Source organism: Heterocephalus glaber, unplaced genomic scaffold (assembly GCF_053883595.1).
Source record: "Heterocephalus glaber isolate CG9 unplaced genomic scaffold, H.glaber_assembly_v1.0 deba00001504, whole genome shotgun sequence".
Lineage (NCBI taxonomy): Eukaryota > Metazoa > Chordata > Mammalia > Rodentia > Bathyergidae > Heterocephalus > Heterocephalus glaber.
Genome location: NW_028258324.1, coordinates 12,183,627 through 12,197,706, shown reverse-complemented (window position 1 = coordinate 12,197,706; position 14,080 = coordinate 12,183,627). Strand labels below are relative to the sequence as shown.

At 40.8% G+C, this 14,080-nt stretch overlaps 1 pseudogene; it reads left to right on the top strand.

Annotated features, from left to right (window-relative positions):
- The first annotated feature begins 8,273 nt into the window (after positions 1 to 8,273).
- On the top strand, positions 8,274 to 10,386 carry LOC101696524 (polypeptide N-acetylgalactosaminyltransferase 11 pseudogene; annotated as a pseudogene).
- Positions 10,387 to 14,080: the final 3,694 nt, after the last annotated feature.

Sequence of the window (14,080 nt, the reverse complement as noted above, 5' to 3'; positions counted from 1 at the left end):
GTAGAATTTTTGCTGTAAGACTTGCACCCTGGTGTTCTTCCTGTGGTTATGTTGTGTCAATTAGCAAAAAAGACAGCAAATGTGATTAAGGTTACTAATCAGTTGACCTTTAAATACATATGGGTCTCATGTAATTACATAAACTCTTACAGCAGAGCTTTTTCCTAGCTGAGGAGGACATTAGAGACTCCTAGCTTGAGAAGGATGTGATACATTGTTATTGGATCTGATATAAAGACATCATAATCATGGTCCAGAAAAGAGGCACTTGGTTATCAGTGATGCAGATGAAATAATTGGAGTCTGAAACAATCTTCAATTCTTGGAATTCTTGGCGTTGTCTGAGGGTTATTGTGAGAGTTGAAAGACAGAATTACCCAGATTGTTGAGCACCTATGTTGTTGCACATGTGGCAAAGTTACATAGAAAAGACCATATAATCCAAACCCTGACCAGTCTCTAGTGTATTTTTGTTCCTAGTCCCATCTCAATCCTTATTCCTATGACTATGTCCCCCATTTCAATAACTACTCCTAAAACTTCCTATATTGCTCTTCAAACATCTCACTTTCTCACCTCCACCCAATCTATTCCCCCGAACGCCTCATTCCCTATGATTTTCCCATCCCAATGACTTCCAATCCAAAATTTCACTGAGGAAAATACAAGCAACCAGAAAAGAACTTCCATAAGCTCCTACCACCACATTAACCTACCTTCTGGCATTAGTGCTCATAGACTCTGCCTCTCCTTTTGCTATGATGGGTGATCTCTTTGTGTATCACTTAATGTCAGTCTTACGACCTCTGCACTGTACCCCTCTTTCCTACTCTAGAACTTCATGCCTATAATTGTCCTTGCCTGCATCATTAATTTTTCCTTTATCACCAGGTTATTTCCATTGTATCAAATATACTGTATTATTTCTCATATTTAAAGTATTCTTCCTAGATCCCTATCCTCCTTCAACTACTATTTTTTTCTTAGCTCCCCAGCATCCCTCATGGATATTTTCTCATCTCCCTAAATCCCAAATGCTGGAGTGCTCAAGGTTTAGTTCTCAGAACTCTACTCTGTCTATGCTCACCTGTTGGAGATTAGGTATTGTTCCTGACTTTAAATACCTTTCATACTGCCAAATGTTATGCCTGGCCTGGAGCTCTCCTCTGAACTACAAGCCCTTATATTCAATTGTCTACTCAATATCTCCACCTAGATGTAAATTAGGCATTTTAAACTTATGTCAAAAATCGACTGTATTATGTTTTAGTCACCTTTCCATTGCTGGGAAAAAATATCTGACATACACAATTTAAAAGAGAAAAAGTTTATTTTGGTTCATGATTTCAGAGGTTTCAGTCCATGGTCAGCTCTCTCCAAGGCAGAAATATCATCGTGGAAGGGTATGGTGGGGGAAAGTTGCTCGTCTCATGGCAGCCAAGAAGTGGAGAGAGAGGGAAAGAGCTTGAGAAAAGATATGCCCTTCAAAGTCACATCCTTAGTGACTGATGTCCTCCATCTATGCTCCACTTCTCAACAGCCCACTCAGCTATGAACACATCAATAGACTGAGGTTAGCACATCAATGATCTAATCACCTTCCTAAAGCCCCATTTCTGAACACTGCCACTTTGGGGACCAAGTTCTTAATACATATATCTTTTAAGGAGACTTCATATTTAAACTGTAACAACTCCTAGCTCCCAAATTTGCTCCTCTCATAGTTGTCTTGGCTCAATAAATAGAACTCTATTCTTCCATTTGCTCATGCTAAAAATCTTATTTACACCTTGAACTGTTTCTCTCACATACCTCATCTAGTCAATCAGAAAGCAAAGGGAGAGCAAAAGTCTTGAAAAGCTAGTTTATCTAGGGCTAGGCTAAGGGAAAAGTCCTGAGACATCAAAAAATACTCCCTACTACTCACAAGAATTACTATACAACCTACATGTATTTATACTCATTTCAACAAATACACATGTTCCAGGCAGTACTGGGGATATAGAAATGAAGGAAACAAGGTAAACTTTCATGGAACTTAAGTTCTACTGAGGGGAGAGGAAAGCTTGGCAGACAGTTAAAGAAAATTACATCAGAAATGACAGAAAGTGATGGAAGGCTGCTGTTTTAGATAGAGTGGTTATGAAATCTTCTGAGATAAGATGATATTTAAGCATAGACATTTAAGCATTAAGCATCACAGGGAGTCATGCCAATATTATGGGAATAAATCATTCAAGAAGCAGGGATATGTGAAGTCCTGAGACAAAAACATCCCAAGAATAGGCCCGAACCCTCTGTAGTGGAGTGAGTGTGTTGGATATGGTGGAAAATGAGAACTGAGAGCATAGGTGAGATCACATAGGCTTTGTGGCCAAAGAGTAGGAGTTTGGAATTTTTTATCTTCTAATTTCTATGAAACCAGTGGTGGGTTTTGAGCAGAGATACATCATGATCTGACTCACATTTCAGAAAGATTGACCTGACTGCTGGCTGAAGAATGAACTGTAGGGAGTCATGAGTGGAAACAGGAGAGTAGTTCATCACTCCAGAGTGAGAAAATGGTGCTTGACTTAGATGGTACTGTGGAGGGTGGTGTGAAGTATGAATTTAGAATTCTTTTGCAGGTAGACTTGACAGAGTTTGCTGAGCACCTGGTAGGAGCAGAATTTATATTGGTTGAGAGAATGAATACACTGAGAGGAATATTCTGGGGCAAGGCAGGACTTTTCCTTGGTCTGATGGAAAATCTTGCCCTTCTTTTTCTGTGCTCACCTGCATCTAGCTGATGACTAATACTTTGCTTCATGCAGCCTGACTCTAGGAGGAGTGTCTTCAAGATTGAGCATGAGGAATTGCTACTGGTAAATACTTATAAATCTAATTTAGTGAATTGAGATTCTGAATCATTTGCAGTTCTCTTGTCCAATTCTCCTCAGTCTGACCATCTTTGTTCTGACAAAATTGAGCTTAAAATAAAAGTTGAACCCCAAACTAAAATGTGGTGGTCCCTCATGATCTTTTCTTACTATTGAGCCTATCTGAACCAATAATAGGGCTCTTTTTTGAGAAGTTCATTATATTTTAGCAATACAGGCTTCTTGCTAGTCTCCAAACTGCTATTGTAAAATTTCCAATATGTGGAATTAATACATTTGGCAGTTTCCATCATCAGATTCATAGAGTTCTTAACTTCTAAGTCCCTTTCTTCAGTTCCCAGGGCAGAATTAATGCCTATGAGGGCCAGTACTAGGGAGAAGCAAGGGAGGTGCCTGGGGTACAACATTTAAGGGAGCACTCACTCTCAGGGGCCATGCAGGGGCAGGGGCAGCACCTGAGAGTGGTGCTCCCTTAAATCTTGTGGTTTAAGCATCCAGCTATCCTCACCCTAGTCCTAGCTCTGATACCTACAAAGAAACATTTTGGTTTATTAAACAGGCAGCATAGTGTCAAGGGCAGGGCCAGTTCCCTACTGTTTGGCCATGACTGCACAGCAGAAAGCTGCTCTAAGAGAAGCAAATGGCATGGAGGCTATGTTCTGGAAAGCTCTGCCAAGTTAGAAATTACAACCACTGAGAAAATGAGGATAAACATTGTGGAATTTTGCTTCATAATCAACTGAACAAGCCAATGGTTTCCCATTTGTTGAAGGCTGCCTGAATCAAGTAATCCTATCTATAGCATTTTTGTTATGTTTGTAATTCCTCAGGTACAGCATTCTAAACATCTATTCTCTACTATCTTCTTCTGTACTTTAAAGATATTATAAAAATTAACAGTACAAATAATGACTGCAGCGTAAATGGTTTGGACGTTCAGATAACACCTAATTTTTAAGGTTGGGTTAACAATTTCTGTTTCCGAAATGAGCCCAAGTTGACTGAATGATTCTAAATTAGCTCTTTAGTTTTTACACTAAGCCACCAATAATGTCACTATTAATTTCTACTATTTAGTGGCAACATTAGTATGTGTGAAACAAGAACAGTGATAAAGACAGAAAGGAATAAATTACTTGCTGCAGGACAGAGTGACATTTTGACTGGCACAGAGTTGTTGTTGTTTTTTTCTTTCATACACTTTGTGCTTTGACATTTCATTTGGTACAACCATTTCACAAACTCTTGACCTAATCTGACACACAGTTGTTTAGCAACTGCTGACACGACATTTTAACCTCAAGCTCGCCAAATTCCAAATGTTACCTTTTCCTGTCAATCAGGATTGGATGACCTCCCAAAAAAGGGTCTGTGTACCTTGGAGGGTAAATGTATTTGCCCAGAATGGAGAAGGAGCAGTTCGAAGTACAGGTTGGGGGAAGAGCAGGAAAGAAGGAGTCATTTAGGACAACTGTGGGGTGAAAAAACGACAGAAGATAGTTTTTAGGAAACCTTGACATCTTGAGAGAAATAGTAGCCCAAAGCTTAAAATACCTTGAAGAAACCTAACAGGAAAAAGATGGGGCATATCATAAAAATTAGTAAGCTTAGGGAAAAAAGGAGATTTAAATAACTCTCTAAAAGGAAAAAAGTGTATTGTATAAAAATGTCACTCTTCAAATTATTTTATAGGTAAACTTTATTCTCTCCAGGTCTCACTGCCTGTTCGTGTGGAAGAAGTTACATTCATATTAATATTTATGCTTTGCTAGTTTATTAGGTCTATTGATATCTTCTGCTTTCCACACTTTTCTCAGGAATAAGCTGACCCACATTACTCTGCTCTAATCTCCTTTTTTAAGGGGTTTATCAGTTGGAAATGTTTTCAGTTGCAAATAAAAAAGCAACTTCACCAATAGTGTTTAAATAATAAAGAAATCTAATTGTCTCTCATCAGTAGTCTAGGGCAGTGATGGCAAAGCATTTAGACATTGAGTGCCAAACTGTAGCCCAGTATGCACTTATTTATCGAAAAATGCCAACACTGCAATTAAACCTGAATACTGAGGAAGAAAAACACAATAACATGCATGCCATAGGTTTGCCACCATTGGTCTAAGGGTAGGCAGTACCAAGTATGATACTTTAGCTCACTCAACAAAACTGTCAAAGACCTAGGCTTTTTCTGTTTTCACTCTGCCAACCTGGGAAAATTGTTTTTTGCCCTTTCTTGTATCCAAGTATGAAGAACAACAGCTCCAAACATTAATGTATACACATAACCATGTTCAAGACAGGAAAAAGGGGCAGGCCAAATGGCTTTCTTCTTACAAGGCTGTGTCTTTTTATAGGCAAGACAATTTTTATCCCCCTGTCCTAGCAGACTTCCCCTTATATCTAACTGGCCAAAATTTGGTCATGTTGCCCACTTCTAGAGTAAACACCAAGGGGGCCAAGGGGAAGTGCAGCTGCCACCGTGGGCTTTGACCAAACATGAGTCATCTGTGGATGTTGGGAATATGGCCACCAGAACAAAACTATGTTTCTGTTAGCTATGAAGAAAGGGTAAGCCAGCAGCATTTGGCCAAACATGCAACATCTTATAGACATTTGAGAGAGGCCTTCACAAGACCACTGCTCTGCTGGCTGCTCCAGACTCTTTTGTGATCTGCAAGGTACTGACACTCTCCCTAGTGATTCTTCCAGATCCTCAGAGTATCAAAGCTGCTTGGATACCTGGGGCAGAGAGGAGTAGACAGTGGCCCTCTTAGCTAAGTGTGCTATATTGTCTGGATCCCACAGTGACACCGTTGTGCCAGTCTTGCAGAGATGCTCACAGAAACAGCTCTTGCCTCTGACTCCTTTTCCACGGAGACTTTGTGACTAACCTGCAAGTGGGCTCACTCATCTCCCTTCTCCCACCTCCATTCTGGAGATTGGAAGTTAAACATCATTTTGGAGCCTCGTTTGCAGGGAAGGAGGGTCATACATGTGACAGTTTGGAGCAATGTGCTAGGTGGGGAGAAATTTGCTAGGGGTTTCTGGACAAATCTTTTGCTTTCCTGATAAAGGCATCAGCTTGGATTATCTTGCCACTTAAGTTTAACATGATCCTAGTTACCATTAATAAGAATTTTAAGGAAAATGACAGCAAAATTATTCTAAAGTTTATCTTAGAGATAAATGAGAATAGCTAGAATATAGATTTTATTAGGGCAGGGATTATGAAATAGGTATTTTCTTTCAGTACTTTTATCCTTTGAGAAGACTTCCTCATTCTGAGATCTATTAAATATTTCTATTTTTTCCTAGTTTCATTTGTATGTTGAAAAAATCCTATTATTAGAAAAGTACCATCAGAAAATGTAAGAGGCAAGCAACAAACTGGGAAGTCTATTTCAGCAAGGTGGCCAAAAATTATGGTGCCAGGGTCCAGGTAAGAGCTGTATATTGGAGCATGGGGTCTTCTTTACATCACAGGCTCGTGATACATTATTATTCCTACATATCATTCATTTTGTCAGTGAGGAAATTAAGAATGTAATTTTCCCAAGATTAAGTGGAAGTGGAATCAAGATCCAGGTTTTTTTTTTTTTTGTTACTGGGGATCGAACTCGGGATCTTGTGCTTGCGAGGCAGGAGGCAGAACCACTGAGCTAAATCCCTGGCCCAAGATCCAGGTATTTTTGATGATAAAATGACAGCTTCTGTCCTTTTTCAGAAGCTTTTTTTTTTTGGTACCAGGGTTTGAACTCAGGACTTTGTGCTTGCGAGGCAGGCAGAGGCACTGCTGAGCTAAATCCCCGGCCCTGTCCTTTTTCTACTATACCCCACTGCCAACCACATCCTGAGAAAGGTCAAGTTTTCAACCGAATTAGAAATAATCAGAAGAGTGAGACAAAGAGGGTAATTTGAGAGACTTTGTAGAGGGAAGGAGGAATATAAATTAGGTAGGAAAGACAGGAATAAAAGCTATCTACAATATATAGCCGAAATTGGTTCTAGGATCATTGGGAATGGGCAGATAAGAAGGATGGACCTCCCAACCACTGTGCCTGTGATATAGACTGAATTCTCAGTTACATATAACCAGGACAGTATGTGGTAGAAAGTGCACTGAACTTTTAAATCCAACATATCTTCCTTGATCCCCTTATATCACTTATTAAGTACACATCAAAATGAGGTTAAAATGGAATCCCTGAGTAATCTAAACACAACCTCTACCAGATTATAGTTTTCTTTCCATTAAATGTACCAAGTTTTGGGAGGGGTCTTTTTTCAAGAGTTCTAATTCCTGCCAGATTGCACTAGCAGACACCAATGGTGCCAGAACAATATTTAAAGATATAGATTTAGCAGTGAAATTTCTCTGTTGGCCCCAAATGCCCATTAAGAACAATTTTCTTCTAGTTGCATCTATTCAGACTCCACTGATTAAATACTCCATGATAATTTTCCTGGATTGGCATAACCAAAGATTGTACAATTGCACCCAAAACCATGGAAAGAATGATATATATTGTTAAATAGGTGCAATGTATTAAAATAGGAGATGGTAGGGCCGGGATTTAGCTCAGTGGCACTGTCACTGTCTTGAAAGCACAAGGTCCTGAGTTCAATCCCTGGTACAAAAAAAAAAAGGAGATGGTAGAGTGGAGAATGGCAGAAAAGTGCAGCCTTTCTGAAACTTCAAGTTGGGACACCTGGAAAACAACTTGGTGAAAAGAAGGAAAGAGGTGGGAACAGGTGGGAAGACTAGAAGCTGTGGAGAAGCTGGAGAGATGGAGCACAGTGCAGAGAAAGGAACAAGACAATCTGGAGGGCTCACTCACATCTGTCTCTGGGTAAGTCTGGATAGGGATGACAGCTCCAGGGCAGACTGGGGTGGCAGTGCTTGTCCCAAGAAAAGTCCATGGTTATTATAAACTGCAAAAATAGCAAGGTGTTTTACTCTGAAAGTGACTCTTTCTGCATGGCAGGCTAGAGTTGGAGAAGAAACATAGTGCAACACTCATCATATCTGAGGGTTTATTCAGAAGCCATTTTGGGAAGGGGTTAATTGTTTGGGACTGAGCCACAGAGCAACTGCAGAGCAGCTCTATACTCCAGGGTTTCTGGTGTTGCCTTGCCGCAGTGATGGATGAGAGAAGGCCACAAAAAACAGTTGTGAAGCCTGCCGCGTGGGGACTGGGCGAGGCTCGGGGCCGCCTCACCGCGCCGCGCGCTTAGCTGCCCTGTCACCCCGCTACACTAACTCTGGCTGCTCCGGGCATAGCGGCTTGTGCCCCAGGGCCCCGGGCTGTGGCGGGAGGGAAGATGCTGCAGCCCGAGGCCCGGAAGGCCGCGTTCCTGGGCTGCTGGCGTCGCAGAAACTGAAAATGGCTCTTCACCTATGCTAGGTCTATAATGGGAAGTGTCACAGTTCAATATTTCTATTATGGGTGCCTTTTTACATCTGCTACCTGGACAGTTTTGCTTTTTGTTTATTTCCGCTTCAGTGAAGTGACTCAGCCATTTAAGAATGTGCCCATCAAGGGGTCTGGGCCCCATGGACCATTGCCCCAAAAATTCTATCCTCGTTTTACTCGCGGTCCAAGTAGAATATTAGATCCACAGTTTAAAGCAAACAAAATTGATGATATGATAGATAATCAAATTGAAGATCCAGAAAAAGGCCACCTGAAATTCTCTTCTGAATTGGGTATGATTTTCAGTGAACATGATCAGGAGTTGAGAGATTTAGGCTATCAGAAGCATGCCTTTAATATGCTCATTAGTAACCGCCTGGGCTACCACAAAGATGTTCCTGACACGAGGAATGCAGTATGTAAAGAGAAGTCTTACTCAACTGACCTGCCAGTAGCTAGTGTTGTTATTTATTTCTACAACGAAGCCTTTTCTGCCTTGCTCCCGACAGTGCACAGTGTGTTAGACCAAACGCCTGCCTACCTGCTTCATGAAATCATCCTCGTGGATGACGACAGTGACTTTGATGATTTAAAAGGAGAACTAGATGAGTATATCCAAAAATACCTCCCTGCAAAAATTGAAGTAATCAGAAATCCAAGGCGAGAGGGGTTGATTCGTGGAAGAATGATTGGAGCAGCCCATGCTACAGGAGAAGTCCTTGTGTTCCTGGTCAGCCACTGTGAGGTGAATGTGATGTGGCTGCAGCTCTTGCTGGCTGCCGTCCATGGGGACCCACACACAGTGGTGTGCCCAGTGATCTACATCATCAGTGCTGACACGCTGGCCTACAGCTCATCGCTTGTCGTCCAGGGTGGCTTCAACTGGGGGCTGCACTTCAAGTGGGATCTTGTTCTGCTTTCTGAGCTGGGAGGAGCAGACAGCGCTACTGCACCCATCAAGTCCCCTACAATGGCTGGAGGACTGTTTGCCGTGAACAGACAGTATTTCAATGAGCTTGGTCAGTATGACAGTGGTATGGATGTCCGGGGAGGAGAAAACCTGGAAATATCATTTCGAATCTGGATGTGTGGCGGGAAACTCTTTATCATCCCTTGCTCAAGAGTAGGACACATCTTCCAGAAGAGGTGGCCGTATGGCTCTCTCGAAGGCCAGGATACCATGACACACAACTCGCTGAGGCTGGTGCACATCTGGCTGGATGAATACAAGGAGCAGTATTTTTCCTTAAGACCTGATCTCAAGACCAAAAGCTATGGAAACATCAGTGAACATGTTGAGTTGAGGAAGAAGTTGGGCTGCCAGTCATTCAAATGGTATCTGGATAACATTTACCCAGAAATGCAGATCCCGGGGCCCAGTGCCAAAGCTCAGCAGCCTGTCTTTGTCAACAGAGGGCCCAAGCATCCCAGAATCCTGCAGCGTGGATGGCTCTACCACTTTCAGACCAACAAATGTCTGGTTGCCCAGGGCCGCCCAAGCCAGAAGGGAGGCCTTTTAGTGCTCAAGGCCGGCAACTATGGAGACCCAACTCAGGTCTGGATTTATAATGAAAAGCATGAATTGGTTTTAAATAACCTCTTTTGTCTAGACATGTCAGAAACTTGCTCATCAGACCCACCGCGCCTCATGAAGTGCCACGGGTCAGGTGGATCACAGCAGTGGACCTTGGGGAAAAATAACCAGCTATACCAGGTATCAGTTGGACAGTGCCTGAAAGTGGGGGATCCCCTGGGCCAGAAGGGCTCTGTTGCTTTGGTGATCTGCAATGGCTCCTTCTCACAGCAGTGGCATTTAGAAGGTTAGGGGTCCCTGGATGGGACAGTACCTTGACGTGCAACACAGTACCAGGGGAGCTTTAGAAGGAATGTGCTGGGTGGGAGAAGCCCACATTACCCCCTGCCTGGGTGGAGATATCAAGGTCCTTTCTAAGCTGCTGTAGGAATTCATCACTCATGAAGGGAAACTAGAAAATCATTTGAATTCTAAAGATTTGGGTTTATATAGAAGGCCAAAGCCAGGAAATGGACATTTCTATTCACATTTATTTATGCTTCTTTTTAGTCCCCTTTACTGATGGAATGGTTTTAATCTGATCAGAAAATTGTGATTTTCTTTCTTAGAAGAATTGAGACAATTTTTTTCTATTATGTTCTGAATAGATAATTTAAAAAATAATTATCCACATTAAACTTCATGAGACATAATAAAAAAAAAAAAAGACAGTTGTGAAGATGGTGTGGGCTGGACATAGATGCCCTGAGAAGTTTAAGCTCTGTCTGGGAGGTATGTGGGAGCTTCACCCTCTGTGAGAAGCCAGGCCAGGGTGTGGCTCTGAGAGGGAGCTGGGTCTGAAAGTGCTGGCTTTATATCCAGCCAATTGCTTGACCCCCCTGCCCTCCACCCCACTGCATACATCCACACAGAACTCAGTGGTCTGTCTGATTTCTCCAAGTACCACTGCAAGCAAGGATACAGCTCAGTCAGGACAGTTGTCACAGCCTGGAATGTATGGACCGAAGGGCCTCTGGAGCAGGGAAGAACTTCACACATTCACAGGCAGTAAAGCCAGGCAGAGAAAACCATGACTCAGGGTGCACAGAGAGACACAAAGAACGAGAGTTTCCAGAGTGACTGCAGTCATAGGGAGGACACCATTGACTGACCATGCCCAGTGGGAAAGGCGGGGCAGGATCCAATATTCACACAAAATGTGAGTATGGAAACAAATAGGTCTTAGCAGTGACTTGCTATTCCTTTCTCATATCATCTGGAGTCCAAGACTGCAGACCCTAGAAAGAAAACATTAATTAAAAAAACCCCAGAGGAATATTTTTAGACACTCCTCTGCCCCTTGGCTCTTTGGGATTTGCATTTTTCTTTTTTTCTCTCTATTTTGCTCTGTTTTTTCCTTTGTCTTGTTTTCTTTTCCCTTTCTGTTACTTTTATCTAACCCATTAATTTCCTTTTACTCCTTTGATCTCATTTTTCTCTCCACCCTCTCATCTTTGTTTTCTTTATTTTTCAAATTTTACATCTTTCATTCTCCCATTTCCCACCCCCTCTATCTTTACTAGTACAACCATTAAGGTTTATTAATCTTTATATAGTTAACACTATGCTATTCCTGTTGAATTCTTCTCTACTGCTAATGGAGGTATAGTTTTTGCATTTAGAAGATATTAAATTTATATCGACATTTCCTTTGTCTTCATGTTTATAATTATAGATCTCTTTTCCATGGTAAGGATCATTATTGGTCTTTACAGTATACCAATATCCAGTTTGTCTGACTCTATTATGGTTGCTGAATTTGTTGCTATTGCCGGGGTGGCATAGTTGTCGCTGTTAATTGGTTATGACAATATCTGGACTGTCTTTGTGCCATTAATACTGTGGTCCATTTTGAGAGAACTAGCTGCTGGGCTAATTATACCGTACTCTCCCCTCCCAAATTAATGGAGGGGACTTGGTCTCGGAACAGAAGCAAAGGCCTATAGTTAGCCACAGAGTACATTGCTAAAAAGCAGATGCTAATTAAAGAGATCATCATACGATTAACAAAGCCTTTCTACTATAATCAACTTGCAGTCCTCAGCACAAAAAACAAGTAACAACCACAAAAAATGATAAAAACATGAGAAAAAAGGCAACAAAATTTCTTCCCAAACTCCCAACTCCCCCAAAACTGATCCATGGGTATTCAAAAGACAGATAGTTGAATTATATGTGATGATAAAAAAGAAAACAAAAAATAGATCAATAATGTGCTCAGCAAGCTCAAAGATGATATAACTAAGCAGATAATGGACTTAAACAAAATGATCAGTGAGTTTACAGAAGACACTAATAAAAAGCTAGCTGAGCTAAGCAAAACAATACAAAACATGAATGACCAGTTTAGCAAAGAATTACAGTCCATGAAAAGATACTAAATAGAAATTTAGGAGATAAAAAATTTCATTGAAAGTATAGGCAGTAGAAATGAGCTATGTTAGGACACAGTGTTAGAACTAGAAGAGAGGGCTGATGCAGGTGACCATATACTCAGAGATATCTTAAAAACAACAAGAGGACATAGAAAATGGATCCAACAGTTGCTACATGATGCAAAGAAGACTACTTGAAGATTAACTGGAATTAGTGCAAAATCAGAAGACAGCACAAATGGCATAAAAAACTTATTTACAGAAAAAATAGTAGAAAACTTTCTAAATATGGGGAAATAATTCAATATACAGATAAGCAAGGCATATAGAACCCAAAATGGCCATGATCAGAAAAGAACTTCTCCACAACACATCATAGTCAAAATCCTAACAGTCCAATACAAGGACAGAATCTTAAAAACTGTTAGAAAAAAGCAACAAATCACTTATAAAGATAAACCCATTAGAATTACAGCAGACTTTGCAGCACATATTTTTTTCCCCATTAAGTTTATTGGTACATATTAGGTATATAATACAGTTACATTCATCACTGGTATCTTCCACCTTTACATGATGTTTCTTGGTTCTTATTTTTTCCTCATTCCCCTGCCCTCCCTTCTCCCCCTCCACTCCTCCCTATTTACAAAGGCTTTGTTTCCATTTTTTCCTTTTCTCATATTTTTTCCTTTCCCTTCTTTCCTTTCCCCTTCCCCTCCCACTTCTCCTACCCCTTTGGACCTTTTCTTCCTATTTCAAATTATCAGTTATTCATTTTAATCCTTATTTACACTTTCAGTTTCTCACACTAGAGAAACTATTCAGTATTTACACATGTGTATCCTATTTATTTCACTTAAAGAGTATGGCCTCAATATGCATCCATTTAGCTATAAATGCCTCTAGTTTCTCATTCTTTATAGCTGAGTCATACTCCATTTTATAGAAATACCACATCTTCTTTATCCAGTCTCCAGTTGATGGGCAATTGGGCTGTTTCCAAGTGTTAGCTATTACAAACTGTGCTGCTATAAACATGGGTGAACATATATCACTGTGGTATGATTCTTTTAATTCTTTTGGGAAGATACCCAGCAGAGGAATAGCTGGGTCAAATGGGACTTCTAATCCTAGTTGTTTGAGGTAGCTCCATACTGATTTCTACAATGGTTGCACCAGTCTGCACTCCCACCAACAATGAAGAAGGGTTCCTTTTTCCCCACAACCCCACCAGAATTGTTATTGGTTGATTTCTTGATAGCAGCCATTCTTTTTGGGGTGAGGTAGAATCTCAGGGTTGTTTTCATCTGTTTCTCTCCAATGACCAGGGATGTTGAACATTTTTTCATATGTTTATTTGCTGCTTTTACTTGTTTGTCTGAGGAATGTCTGTTCATTTCAGATCCCGTTTTTGAATTGGGTCTTTATATTTGGGGGGTCTGATTTTTTTGAGTTCTTTATATATTCTAGATAGTAGACCTTTGTCTGAGGAACAGCTGGTAAAATTTTTTCCCACATTGTAGTTTGTCTCTTAGCTCTGTTGGTGGTTTCTCTTGCAGTGCAGAAGCTTTTTAATAAGATGTGACCCCAGTTGTTGATTGTTTGTGCTAGTTCGCGTGCTACTGAGAATTTGTTCATAAAATGTTTTCCTATGCCAATGTCTTTGAGAGTTCTACCTAGCTTGTCTTCCAGCAAGTTTAGTGTTTCTGTCTTAATATTTAGATCTTTAATTCACTTCGATTTTAGTTTAGTGCATGGTGAAAGATAGGGGTCTAGTTTTAATCTTTGGCAAGTTGAAATCCAGTTTTTCCAACACCATTTATTAAAGAGGCTATCTTTCCT